This window comes from Rhea americana, unplaced genomic scaffold, assembly GCF_003343005.1.
Source record: "Rhea americana isolate MKP2758 unplaced genomic scaffold, rheAme1 scaffold_12, whole genome shotgun sequence".
NCBI classification, from domain to species: domain Eukaryota; kingdom Metazoa; phylum Chordata; class Aves; order Rheiformes; family Rheidae; genus Rhea; species Rhea americana.
The window spans coordinates 4234601-4250140 of record NW_028185261.1 but is presented as its reverse complement, the minus strand read 5'-3'; positions in this window follow the sequence as shown (position 1 = coordinate 4250140).

Here is a 15540-nt window from a genome sequence, read left to right as displayed (position 1 = left end):
AACCCCCGAACCTCTGATTTGGGAAGCCTGGCTGGGAGTTGTGAAAAACAGTAACTGTTAGGAGTAAGTGCTGTCTTGTAGGTTGTGTGAGGTTATATCCTTGCTCACAGAAAACATCAGCTTTACAGCAGTACACTTAGAAAATTCTGAGTGTTGAAGAAACTGAGTATTTTTGAAGCATTTACTGGTGTCTCCTACAGAAAGAAAGAGACGCTAAAAGCAGGGTACAGTTTCTTTTCAGAAATTCTAAGTTCATGTAACAGTCTTTGCATCTATAATGCCAGAGGAGACGACACCACAGGCAGACCCATGGCAGAGAGCACCAGTGTGTGCAAAACCTTCGGTTACCCAGCACACAAAAAATATCCATACTGGGGCAAACCAGACACTAAACTGATTGTCTTGAATATGAACATCCACGTGTGCTCACGTTAGCAATATCCAATACTTTGATTATTTTTTAGTTCCACCTTTTAGTTCTTTTCGAGAAAAGCTTGCTGTAATCTAGAACAACAGTCTCCAAAATAAGTTCAGAAATATCCAAATAGCTATCATGATTGGAAAAATGAGAAGTTTTCATATCTAGCTGTGAAGTTCCATTTTAGGGAACTAAGACTATTATATTCATACAATATTATTTTTGTACGTAAGGGGCTGTTATAGTTGCCATAGAGATGCTATTCAATCTCAGAGTGAAAGAAGGTGGTCTACAATGACCATACATCATACTGTCTGCTAAGATTAAAACGTTTAAGAACCCCTGTGAATACTGCAACATTCTTCAGAACAAATATATTTGTGTTTAGTAGGCTTACGAATTGCTTTTTATAGAAAAATGACACATCAGTGGATGCTAACYATCAACCACTTACAGCGAGATATAATGGCAGGCAGATAATTCTGTATGGTCTTGAACAGTTTATGTGAAGATATCTTGAATCTATCTCTGAAAGAACTGTTCTCATCATAAACACCAACATTTAAGCTGTAACTCTAAACAGCTGTATAAGGCATTTCCTTTAAGTCTTCCTCTGTGTAGCCCACTGTTCTTGACTCCAGCTCCCCATCAAATGCTGTGTAGATCAGCTAGAAGATGAAATACGTGATAAAGATGAGGAATTTTGAATACCCTGTGATCTCTATTATTAAAGTGACATGATCAATCTCTGCCGAAAGATGAAAACACACTAGAGCTTATAGAATTATACAACTAGTATTTCTTAGAAGTTGTTGCAGAATATCAAAACAACTATGAAAGTGTTGTGAGCAACAGGAAAACCATTTAAGTCAGAAAAAATTAGGAGAAGATAACTGTTCTGTAAGCTCAGAGAAGCCTCACAGAAGGGAAAGGTGCTACACGCTGTATTTCCACTGGAAAACTACATAAACCACATGAAGAATAAAAACAGATGAGGGAAAGGAAGCTGGGATCCTATCCTGAATAAAATCAAAATACATAGAATAGAAAGGAGATACGCTGAATTTGAACTAGATTTGCATTTTGTCATTTTAATTTGTTTTTTGTAATTAAGAACTTAAAATTTTGCTCTGCTAAAATAAACATTTATAGTTTTTGGTTTTTAAGACATCTGGCATTGAGAATAGAGTTAATCTCATGTGAGGGCATGCCTGTAGCCTCAAATCGGTCGAGGACATCCCAAGTGGTGGGAAATATTTCCTGCCAAATTGACTGGTAATATTAAAGACTGACACCATTTTGTACCAGGTTACAGGGAGAAGTKATCACGAGCAGGCTTAGAGCAACCCTTATCAGAATACATTTATCCTGTAAGAGATATAGCGTAAAAAAATCTAAGATTGTATTTTCCTCTTCCAGAAAACAAGGAAATTGCTGAATTATCTATGCTGATCCTTTTCAAATATCGAAGGCCTACTACTTACACTCTTCCCATTTTGAAAACAAGCTCTCTTTTCTTCCCCCCCCCCTTTTTTTTTTCTTCTTCTGCAGTCCATGGGAAAGGTGGAATTAGTGTCCTGATTCTCCAKATGGGAATTTGCCTCTTTGGTCACCTCATAAGGCCAATAATGAAAGGAGCAACAACAAAAATAAATATTTTCCCTGTACCTTCCACAAGTCTACCTCTGTGGAAATAAACAGAAGTGTTTCCAATACTCCTTTTTTAACTGCCTTTTCCAGTAACTTAGACAATATTAGCCTTTGTGAGAAATGTTTCAGTAAAAAGCGTTAAGATTTCAAAATGCTTCTTCAGATGAGGGAGAGCAGATGTAGAAACAGAGAATGCAGGTGAAGTTAGTGTCAGTATTTTCCTTCCATTAAGGACCAATTCTTCTTGTAACAAGTAAAGTTTCTAAGTGATTACTTAGAAATGTCTTACTTCCCAGGATAATTGGCCTAGATTCTCTAAACTCGTATTCTTGGTGATTGTAAGTGAATATGGCTTGCAATACTGTGATCAGTACTCCTCTTATCTCTTTCTTGTACATGTGAATAGAAACTTTTATTGAGAGGTGTTTGATTTTTACTTTGAGATTGTTGTATCACATCTTGTGTGCCCTTTTTATTACTTGTTTATGTCCGTGTTTTCCATATCAGTCTCAACATCCTTTCCAGCTCAGTATACTRGATTATTATTATATTTAACACATATTCTTTTCCTTGGTTCTTCACTCAAGACCAACAGGTTATGTGTGTGCCTATGTTAAATAACCTACATGCCATTTATTGGTATTTGTAATTAACTAGTATGTAACACAATGGGATTTTGAAATCAGCATTTTCTTCTCTTATTAGCTTTAGTTTTACATTTTTAATATAACATGAATATATTAATTACTTGTGTTTGAGACTTTCATCCACATATTTTATTTGTTGGGCACAACAGCTACAGTAACTGTTTATATGGTTATCATATGCCTTTAACTGTTACACTGGTTTTAAAACATCTAACACAATATTCTAGACTATGGCAAGAAGAGAAAAAAATTGCAATGATTTTATCAAGCTTCTTCTTTAAATCTTACATTTTTTTAAAATTAGTCTCTTTCATRCAGATTTCCACCCCTCTCTATGATCTTCAAAATTAACATCTGATAGTGAGTTTTATTAAAAGTCAGCTAAAAATATACCCACTTTACTGTGTGGAAGACACTCCCATCTGATTGCTGAGGTATGATCTTCTATGTCTGTATCCAGGTGGCTGTCCCTAATCAAACAAGCTCTTCCTGGTATTTTCTTACAAAATTTCTTCAAAAGACTAAAGATGTTTTCCTATTGGCCTGCAGTTCTGGGCTTGTCTTGATTTTTTTCAATAAAGAAGTTCTTTCTGCCACTTCTCAATCCTCTCAAGTTGCTTCTGGATTTCTTTTTTTTTTCTTTTTTTTTTCCTTTCAAAAGTTCATTGTTTTCCATATTCAATTTAAAATTTATATCTGTATGAATGTCTGGATTTTTGCTTCCTTTAAGAGAATCAGATATTTTATAACCAGTTATCTTATGCCTGTACATTTTCTAGCTTCCCTGTTATAGCCTCTAGGGAAAAAATCCCTGATTTATTCAGATCTCCATCTGCCTCCTCAGTAAAAACAGACAAAGCAACTACTTAGCCACCCTGCTACTTTCTAGCCAATCTATCTTTATTTTTTTAAGCAGGAGAATGATTTGTTTCATTGCTGGATTTTATCTTGCRTTTGTATTTGATGGAAACATTACTTGAGATGCTTTCTGCAATCTGCTGTTAMTCATTACTGCTCTTTTCTATTTCTCCCACCAACTTCCAACTTCTTGATTTTATAAATATGTTCAAATGTCCCACTTCTTAACAGCTCAGAGATATTTCTTTTTCATAACTGCATCTGCTAGCTATAGCTAGGATTCAAAGTATCAAATGAATTTACCTGGGGGAGTCTAGCTGCAAATTATCTGCATTATTCAAAATTATTTGATAAGTTGTTTATATGAATATACTTCAGTCTATGAATTATTTGAAAACTATTCAATCTTGCGTAGCTATGCTATTCATACTGTGTTACTTAGTTCCCATGATACTGTTTCTATTTCCGTGATTACATGTTGGGTGAAATTGTATGGATTTAGACTGTAAGCTCTTTAGTACAAAGAATTCTCTTCATTATTTGCTTATACTGTGCTTAGAAAACTACATCTATGAGCTGTGTTTAGGATTGTATGTGCCCATTCAATATAAATAGTGAATAACAAACTCTCGTCAAGATACATGAATGCTTCTTCGCAAATCTAGTTTCACTTGTATATTCACAATTCCTTTCAAAATCACTTGTGAATAAATGTGTTGTACACTAAGTAAAGCAGTATTAAATATGGCAAATCAATACTAAATATTTTATTCTAATGAAACATTTGCATCTGTACTTTATTACTTTCCCAGCTATGCTAAATATTTTTGTCTTCTTTCAGGATCTTGTTCTTTTGAGAAACAAGCAGAAAGAAAATGATCTAAACAAAAACATATGACATATTAGTAAGCATTTGAAAAGCAGCTAAACCATTCTCTTCAGTAACAATCTGTCCTAAGAATGAAGGCTCGCTGATACATATTAAGACTTCAATGTTATCCTGTCCCCGGAGAGTATCAGCTTCACAGATAACATGGAGGCCTGTTCCTCTGCGTAACTGTTTTTACAATGAATGCTGGAAACACTAGAGATTTTGTAATTTAGAAAATAAATCATTCCAATAATGAATAGGGAAAATCTTTGCAAAAGAGAGTCAGATGTTTTAAATTCTAATTCAGTTCAGGGAACATCATAATTCATAGACAGGGAAGAACAACTGTGTAAAGRCAGTACATTAGTAAATATGATTTAAGAAGTTGGAAACTGGTAAAAGGAACATCAGAAAGCCTCCTGGTAAAGTATCCAGGTAGGCTGGCCAGATGGCATACTATTTGTTTTCACTACTTCATTTAACATGGAAACAAACTGTTCTTCAGCTGAAAAACAAAACCAATTAGTATATTTCTTTACCTAAGTGTTCCTAAAGCAGTGTCYGTTAAAAATCACCAGGGACTTACAGATAAGAACAAAATCATTTCTCTTTTAGAGTGCAGGTGAAAGATCACAGTCACCTCCTGGGTTCCCATCTGTTTTTAAAATAATATTACCTGCATGGCATACAAGCAGAAAATTGGAATTGTTAGAAGGAATTGTTAGAAGGACAGGATCAGGAACTTTTTAATTCATTGTTCAAAAACAAGAACAATATACATATGCTCATTTATTGAAAAGTTTTCTATTAATAAAAACAGTGCAACAAAATACCATTCTGAGAAAATCTGAATTGTTAAAGGCCAGTCTCATCTCTAAGAGAGCTCCCACTTTGAGGACAGACTGCAAACCAAGCCTGAATAGCATATCTTTGCCCCTTTATGTAGCTACTGATGGAAAGACTGAGACACACAAAATCTAATGTAAATGCTAGTGTTCAGATCTCATGGGAAACTAGTTRTCTTCTATCTTGTGTTGTGGACTGAAAAGGGTACCGAGACTAATAATAAACCTTTATTCTTTGCATAGTCGAGGCTTTCCTTGGAAGAGCTAGTCCAAGGTAAAATAAAAAGTGTGGTGGTGAGAGACAGACTCTTCGCTTTACTACAGCTTTGTAGTAAAGAAACTTCTCCATCAATGAGACTAAAAGAAAGCATTGTGAAAATGCTTTACGATCCTTGATTGTAAGTACTTGAGTTAATGCTATTCATTTATGATAACTCAGTGCATCATCGACAGTCATAAAATAAATAAATACTAGCTCTTCTACTCTTCTAACTAAGCCACAGGGAAAATTTCTCTAGKGACTTCAACGAGAATATGATTTGGCTCTAACTGCAGGTCTGCCTACATCTTACGTGAGACTACCAGTACAAGTCTGGCTACCCACAAGGGCAATACTACTTATCCAAACTGCTGTAGAGTGCCATAAAATTCTATGTATGGGCAAAGACATATCTATTAGGTGGCTGTATGCTGGTATTGCTATTCCAGTATAGGAAGGCTACAAGAGTATGTTGCTATACCACCATATATGCATATATCTGCTGATAAAAAGATCCACACTAGAAGTTTTTCCCAGCGATACCTGTGCTATTGGACTTTCTATGCCCTACTGTTACTTCTGAAAATTTATAGTAAGTATTAGAGTGCTGATTTGTTTGTTTTCCCACAACMAAAAAGATTACATATCAGGATTTCTTTTTCATATGAAAACTTTTCTGTATCCTTACTAAGGCTTTTTTCCCCCTTTTCTAGCAAAAGTATAATGTTTCAGTAAAAAGAAAAAGCACAAAACTCAAACCCAACTTAAAAAGTTACATCTATTCACCATCTGAGAGTAGACCAAGTCTAAAAGTATTTAAAGCTATTAAAGACTGCAACTGTGCTTGTCCAATTTCACAAGAAATATGAAAAACTGCATCAATGGGGTGGATGTCCCCTGGATGCTCRAGATGAGTCATACGAATCAGAGGCTACAGGGCACCCTGACTGGACACCTGCAAGAGAAGACTTGTGCCAGAAGAACACAGAAGGAGAATCAAGAGGAGACAACGAGGATTTAAATTATTCTGATTTACCTTTTTCATGTTTTTTTATGCCTGCATACTTTCACTTAACCTGAATGAGGGATATGTGTATTACATGCACATGCCATTTTTAAAATACATAGAGATTTTATGTGTAGCATTCAAACTGGGTTATACTGTTGGCTAAAAAGTAATATTGCAACTGTTGAGGTTTGGTGGACAGATAATACAGTAAAATAACTTTGGGAAACTGAAAATAGGTTCGTCATTTTCAAGATTAATTTTAATACACAGCCCTATAATTATATTGYGTATTTTTAAAAGCCCAACACAACGTATAATTAAATAGCTGCTTATTAGGTACATGACCCCACAGTCTTACAAAATTATACCCCTACACCTACCTTATTTGCTACTGAGCCCCACAACTATTTTTAAATAATGAATCTTTCCTTGGAATGTTCACATGGATCCTGTATATTAGAATTTTATAAAGGAGTTTAATTCTGATAGAATAGAGATTGTATCAACGCTTCACTTCTACATCATAGTTTCTCAGGGTTTATAACCTAGTTGAAATATAAGAGCTTCTTTCCCCTCCCCCAGCRCATTTTCATTCATTCATTTACTCGCTTATTCTGTAGAAAAAGACAGCAGTAGATACAGCTTAATTATACGCTAAATAGTTCAAAAGCTGCCTGCATATGATTATACAGTTGCAAAAGAAAAACGGTCACCAAAATAGTATCCTCCAAACCAAATTATATCTGCTGTAACTACAGCGAAGCAAATCAAACCTCATGTGCAATGTAAAATCCACACTGTTGTGAAATCTGTCTTTAAGAGGGGGCTTAACACATACCAAAAAAAATGTCATTGCTTCAGCATTGTCTACAAAAAAAAAAAAAAATAGTAGCCTGGGAAGCTCTCAGATCATAGACAGAGAGCTAGAATTGCTTAGGCGGCTGTCGCAAATAAGTGGCACGTAGTTTTGTAGTGGGGGATTTCTCACCACATTGAGCTCCTTAGATAGCAGTGAGGTTGCTGGGGCAGGAAGGCGTGCGGTCCCTGTGAAATCATTCCCTCCCCRCTTCCAGATATAGGGCTGAGCTGTCCTTGTGGTCGGGGATCTCTGCATGGCAAGTAGGCCTGAGGCACTTGTATATAACATGTGCCAGACATTGTGCTTCCTCATAACTAGTAAAAATATGTATCATGATGTTTCTATTTCATCAAGCCTCTGTTGGCCATAGGACAAATCTCTCCCCTGGGTGTTGTGGGAGCCAGTCACAGGCTGTAAGGAAATAAAGTTGTGGTCCTGGGGACAGCAGCAAGGCACCAGGGTCTCTGGTGACTTTTCAAGACCTATTATAGGTTTTGGAGAATCTGCAGATTTTGGCACCAGATTTACTGCTTGTGCCAGAAACAGGAAACAAATTCTCCTCAAGCTTCCAGAGTGCCTGTTGGATGGAAGCTCGAAGGGGAATGCTAATGAATATTCTGCTTTCCATTTGGATAGGCGAATGCTTCAGTGCATAGATATGAATTTATCTACAAAACTATAAATATTATTTGTATGTCAGAGAGGTATCATCAGAGTTGGTCACCCTGTCATTGTGCTAGGAAATCAATTCAGTGGAATGTGAATGGCTTAAGGCAAACGAGCTATCAACTTACAGGATATTTTACCAAATGATTCATGTGTGCTTGCGCTTTCCCTCTTCCCTGTCACATCATTGTAAAAATGAAATGAAGGATTAAGTTGGTCGGGGCATCAACAGTCCTGGCTGTGGCAGTGTTTAGCAGAAATGAAAAACAACCTTTATGCACTAAACAATCCAGAATATATTAAAATACTTTGTTTGTTTAACTTTTTGTACACCCTGGGCAGTCGAGAGAATCGAACAAGATACTTGGCAATCTCATTGTCTCACAACAAGGAATCCCTGCCTTAAACAAACTGTGGAGATTGATGGATTAGTTCTTCTGGGCTCAGACCAAGAGGAAGACTAAGTGATGCTCTACTCTGATCTACACCTGTACAAAGTCCCTCTCTCCTGCAGTCACTAGATCATTAGGGACAGCTTTCCATATTTCTTTCCCTGTAGGTGTGCTTTCTCTTCTGCAAGTGCGTGACAAGCCAGCAGCTGCATGGCGCAGGCAGGCTGTTGTGTCTYAGCAGATGAAACTGTGCCTGACAGGACTAGCTCTACTGACTGATGTTATTCCACAAAACTGTGCAACCTTCACTGATTTCTTTTGGAATTTGACATCTTCATGGCAGTAAGCTTAACATGAGCAAGGGCTAACYATAAAAGCCTGCATTTACTCTTTCTTTGCAGTAGAAGGAGGGATTCTAAATGAACAGGGGAAAAAAATATTGGTCTGGAGAACTTGTAGCTGCCGCTTTGCTACTGCCTGTGGGCAGGACTTGTCACGTTGGCTGGCAGAGGAGCTCCGCTGCAGGGGCAACGCACCGTTCTTCCCTTGCTTACAGCTGATTAAAGTTTGTGGCGTTGCTCTGTGAATCTGGCACCAGAGCAAGCCGTTCTGACTGAAAAACATATGTTTAACCCCACCACCACCACAGGCTCCACAGAGCTCTGCAGAGGCGAGGGAAGCTGTCAAGTGTTTTTCTCCTTCCTACCCACTTCTACAAGGGGAACTGCTGAAAACTGGCCGCCTCTCCTCCTGATGTTACAGAGTATTTCTTTAGGGACAACATCTGTCTCTTGGGACTACAAACACATTTCCTGATTTCTATCCTAGCTATGCCACTCAGATCTGAAAGTTAATCACAGGCCTTTTACTGTTTCGTGCTGTGAAGTACAGCTCTGTTTAAGACGAATCAGTAACATTGGGTCCTCAAGAGAAGATAAGGCAGGTGAGGAAGCTTGCTTATAAATCTGCATGAAAACACACACGAGAGGGATCTGAGGACCAGAGCCGAGTTGTACAACTTGCCCTAGTTGTTCAGCACAGAGTTTTTCTGGCACCACCCCTATGTGAAAAGCAGATGTGTATATGTGAGCTGGAGAGGGGAGAGAGGTTAAAAAAAAATAAGGCAATTCCTGTGGTTTCTGGTTTCGACAGGAGCTAAATATAGCCTCTTGTCTGCAGTGTCTTCTGTGATAATGGTGCATATAATCTCAAAGGTTCTCTCATTTCGCTGTACAAAATAACATCGGCCACCACTCTTGGTCCTGTGCGATCGGAGCTGTTTCTCCAAGCTGAGTCTCAGCTGGGTTCCCAGGAGGACACCAGCCCCATGGCCCCACGCCGTGGGCTCCAGCACAGGGGCTCATTTATTTTATTCCTTTTTAATACCTTTGCCTTTAAATACTTTACTTGAAATTGTATTCCTTGAGTTAATGCCTTGGAAACATTTTCATCTTTTCTCCAACTTTTAAGTGCCTTTAATTCAAATTGTCAGTTGTACAAATTGTATTAAAGGTCTTCGGGGAATTATTGTATTCATCTTTAGTTATATGATAAATACTTAGTAATAATAAAAGTATTAATCTATCTGTAATAAAAATCACAATATCCTACAAAAGATATACAAAGAAACCTATTTGGAATAATGTAATTTATCTGGACTTTCAAAAAAACCTTTAATAGGTCCTGCACAAGAGGCTATTAAAGAAATTAAGCAGTTGTAAGGTAAGAGATGAGGTGTGAATTTGAAACGTGGTGCTAGAATATAAAACATATAAAGAAATGGTCAGTATGCAGTATTGCAAAAGGTTGACAACGAAATAGTCCCCAAACTAGGGTCTATCATTCTGCAATACAGTTAGCAATCATTTAGGTTTCTGTGACCACGAGAAAGTTTTGGAAAAGAACCTCAATGAGTTGAAGGGACAACACGAAGACAGATGAAAGTCATTGCTGACAGGAAGATGGTAATGTACATTAGAAGAAAGCTTGTGAATTATTCATACAAGTTTTTGGGTACCAACTGTGGAAGAAGGACCTGAGCATCACGGTGGACAGCTCAAAGACTATCTCCAATCAACGTGCAGTGGCTGCCAAAAAGCAAATAAACACACAGACTGTTTCAATGCATAAAGCGAAAAATAATACTTAAAATACAATGTTATTTTGAAAATTAGCAGCATAGTCCCATTAACTGGAATGCTATGTCTGACAACCCCRAAATATGCAGCAGCATCACAAAGGACAGAATGAGAGAGAAAGGAGAGCAAATAAAAATGATTATAGGCTTCAAAGTTTTTCTTTTTGAAGAGAAATTGTGAAAAAGTGTTTACAGAGAAGATGAATAGAAAAGGACTTAGCGCTGGACACTGTCAGTAATGAATAGTAGAAGGAAGAGAAAATGACTACTTCTTACCCTATCTCATAACAGGAGAGACATTYGATGAAAATGAAAACAACACATTTAAAATAGATTATAGCTTTTTCTTTTTAATGTTGTAGATGATTCTGTAATAATAGTCTGCAAGATTTGTGGCATCTTCTTCTGAAACACTGACTGATAATGAACTGAATATTTCACATGTAATTCAGAACAACGGGTAGAGTAGAAAGCTTGTTAAGAAAATAAAAGGAGCCTTCTGGAGATATGAATTTCCTCTCCCTCTAATTTCTTTTCATAAAAGGTTATCATGGTCTTAACAGAAAAAAAAAAGACTGGAGTTATTAGGGAAAGGAAAGGGGATGGAGTCAAAACGAGCACTAGGGTTAAACTGCAAATTAAACTTCTTATTCAGAATGATAATTTCACACATTGATGACAACTACTGACCTTGAAACTCCTTCTCCTTTCACTGGCATGCGACGTACAGATCATCACAACGATTGGTCTTCATACTGTATTTTCTTTATAAACTACAGTCACTGCAATTATGGAAATAAAGCCTTCCTATAAATACTGTGACATGGAGAAAGTTTTTGATTACATACGCACCCAAAATGAGGTAGACCTCGAGTTATGGGTTTCTACCCTCTGCACTAAAAAACAGTCATTATATCTTACCACATTTGTAACCAGCGTCATGCAGGCTGCAGGACGGGCCACCCCTCTTCCACCAGGATGCCGAGGAGAGTCTCTGCTGGACAGGCACACTGTTCCAGTTAAGTTTAGACTTAACTGGAAGGGAAATTATAATTGTCTATATATAAAATGTCAGATYGTGACACCAAAATATGTAGTAAAAATGCTGGTATCTGCAGTCGCACTTTGAGAAGTGCCTGTTATTAGGACTACAAAAAAAAATGTACAATTTTCCACTTTGATGGCATTATATTGCACCATACATCACAACAAAACCTCAGTTGATGTACCATGTCCATTTTTTTTCCAGCTAGGCTTCACAACATTAAGAATATGAATATTTTGTGTTATTTGACAGAGTATAGATGAAAAATAATGTTTGGGAGCTGTTCAGATAGAATGGTGATGAAGCACATTACAGAGTAAAAACAGACAAATTTACTCTGATGAACTATCTCAGTTCACACATACAAATAATTTTAAACTGTTACTTACGAACAGAACACAAATAGACAACTTTGTATGCAGGTGTGGTACATATGTGGAAAACTAAAACATACTTTTCCAATACGCCTGCCTCTCCATTAGTGGAGCTAAAAATGACATGAAAGAGATGAGGACTTTGCAAAATGAAACGAACAGACCGCGTACGCGTAGGGAGGCATTTAGCCCGTCGTTCCCTCAGGAACGGAAGCTGCATCTTTCCCCACAGTGGGTTTGACCGTTACCTGCTCCTTGCAACGCCCTTGCAGCAGCCAAAGCCATGTAAGTGTGCTCAGCAAGAGGGGAGGAAACGGCGGGCTGGGAAGCACACGTGAATAACATCTCAAAGAACTCCTGTTCAAAGAGGTAGAGTGATCAAACTAGGCGGATGCACCACCTCTCTTCAAAGACTTATAACAAGTTCTCTTTTTTTTTTTTTTCTGCATAGGGAAGAGAGAACAGGAAGGAACAGAGCTGCAAAGGGGTTTCCCGTCCTCCCCCCCCCCCCCCATGCATCCTTTCACTTTCTCATTTCAATCACTGATCAAGTAAGTTACTTTGCTTCAATTTCTTCTTAAGCACTTTTGTGTTTCACCTCTGGTAACTCACAATAAGGTGTGTATCACAAGGAGAAGGGCCCCTGTGAGTCTAATCAAAGCGTGACTGCCTACAAACCAGACATCCAGCCCCAAGGCCTGAACAAAAGCCGTGTGTTCATTAAAAGCGTGTGTCCTATTCTAGCTAGTTGTCAYTTACACATTCCTTCCTCACAGGAAGCCACAAAGGCTGTCTGCACCCTAGCATAACACGATCTAATGCATCCAGAAAGTTTTTAATCGGCTATTTCAACCCCTAGATTAACGTGGCTTAATGCATGCTGTAGAAGCGAGGTCCGTTACCCCAGGTGGSTCTCCAAAGCAGGCAGAGGAGCCAAGGATGCAGGTGGGTGGCCAGTGCAGTGCCACACCACCGCCCAGCCACACCGCTGAGCACAGAGTTGGTCTCTCCGGCCTGACACTACCCCTTCCTGATGACTTCTCCTCGATTCACTTGTTCAAACATGCTCAGGTCCCCCTCAGGTCAGGTCAGGTGGGCAATCCCAAGGATGTGAAACAACAGGCTTCCTAACACAGGCCATGGAGTTGTTGGGGGTGGGCAGGCAGTGATGACCTTCCCAGCAGGCACAGTGACACCGCGAGAGGCCCCCCAGCAATGTCAGYCGGTTCCCTGACCAGCACCAGCTGTGGACGTGCACAGTGGTTTGCTCATTGGGGGCCACCAAGAAAGAGCAGCCACCCTGGCCTGCAGGTGTGGGAGCCRGGYAGCAGGGCCAGTAYGCRCAGCGGAGTGAGCACCCAGCGAACATGTCTGCACAGGACGCGTGCTGGTACTGACGTCTRTGGCAGCAGCAGGCAGGGCCATACRAAACCCCGTCAGCTGCTTAACTCATCATGGTGTGCAGACTTGGGGCAAGATGCCATTTTTAAATGGGAACAGGAAGAGGTGACATCTCCTTTTTGAGGAATGCTTGGGAGAGGGGGAGGGAAGAATAGTTTTAGAGAAAGCCATTCTCACATATTTCCWTGAAGGAAGGTGTTTCCCACCCCCTGCACTATTGGGTCACCATATGAGCATGCCATTCTCACCAAGCCTAAAATGGGAGGGAGGAGAAAGTCTGCTGCCAGTCACCTAACTGCAAACACTCAAGAACTGGGGGAATTTTCTGCCTTCACCATCACTGGCCTCAATTACTTTTCCAGAGAAAATGCCAACTTCTTTAATTATTTTCAGATACTCCTCCTCCAGGTGTCTCTAGCTCACCAAATGAAAATCGGGACACTTTTCACAACACACAAGACACATCCCCCTGTGAGTGAGGACGTGCACGTAGGGAGGGAAAGAAAGGAGAAAACAGCAAAAGCTAACCTTGGGGTAATGAAGCTCTTGCCTTGAGGCTTTCTTTGTAATCAAGAGAGGCTCCTTCAGCTGACGAGACATAGCAGAACTTTTCTTTGTCTACTACCCCCCCTGCACCTACTGTTAACCTGCTTRAAAACATGGCTGCAGCAACGATCACCAAAAAGGACACCAGCAGAAGGTGCCCAGCTCTGAACCTGGGTGGTGAGGGACAACCAGAGAGKGGATAGGTGCCTACTTCTCCCTTCTCTCAGGCTGATTTTGTCATCTGCCATGAGATATCCCAACCCCCGTGGTTCCCTACAGGCACAAGGGGCRCAGAGACCCAACTCTACACTATGTATTTGCCCCTCTACTTTTTCTGTGGTTGCCAGTGCCAACACGGCTCCTCGGAGAGCATGAGAGGGCGTGCACGAGCCACTTCAACCACCTCTTTACCTCACTTCAGAAACTTATCAAACTCCAGCAATGCTTCCTCCTAGCAAAGGTGCTTTTGCAAAAAAAAGGCAATCAGAAAGAAATGGTTAGCATAATACTGCATAGCATAATACTGCATAATACTGATCATAATACTGAGCATAATACTGATCAGTCTCAACAAACTTCCAGTTGCTCCGTAACTCAGTATTCTAAGGTACGGAGAACGCAGAAACTCACTACGTACCGGTTCTCTATTGCGTGCCCACACACACACACTCTTCAGCCAAATAAACCTTCACTTTTTCTTTTTCTTGGGGGGGATGCATTATACATATGACAGGCAACTTTTGGTATGTAATTCTGACTTCATACTTTTCTAAATGGCTGACATATGGCACACGATAGGGAAAAAAAACAGGATTTCTAGAAACAGGCCACACAAATTACAAGACAAACTACAACAAGAGTAGCAGAAGGTGAGGAAAAGCCTAGTAAGAGTAAGAACACTGACCAACGCAAACATAGTCAACCTAGGAGAGGCAGCAACTGCAGCCAACCAGATGAAAGGCCTTATTTCTCTCCTTAAATCAATGGGAGTATTTCCAATTAGCTGAAGTATGACTCCAAGGCAAAAAGGGACCTACAGCAATTTTAGAGGGAGCCCATTTCAGTTACGTAATTAAGTAGCATTTATAGCAGTCAACAAGCCAAGAACTGACTGGCATTTCACACACAGATCTCTGTTAGTGGCTCCTCCAGCGAGAAAGGCTTTCGCCTCACTCGCCATTTGCCACCCGAAGGTAAAGGCAAATTCCCTTGTTTCTTGGAGCTTTGCCTCTTCTTCTGATCTTTTGCTCTTTCTTCTACCCTCTTAAGAAATTTTGTGCCTTACTTTTCCCTCATGAGAAGTTTTGGTCCTCCATTTATTTTACAAAATAATGGAAAAAATTAACATAAAATGGACATAATTTAAAAATACAGTCAAAATCTAGCAGTTTTTTCTTAATGGACTCATCTATTTTACCAGTTAACAAATTGGTTTACCAACACACTAAAGTTTTAATTTGCCTTTTTTTTAGCAGTTASAAGAAAGTGCCCGATGATAGCCGTAAGTAGACAAGAAAAGAAAATCCTTCATTTTAGCCAGAGCCAAATTATAGACTTGAGGAA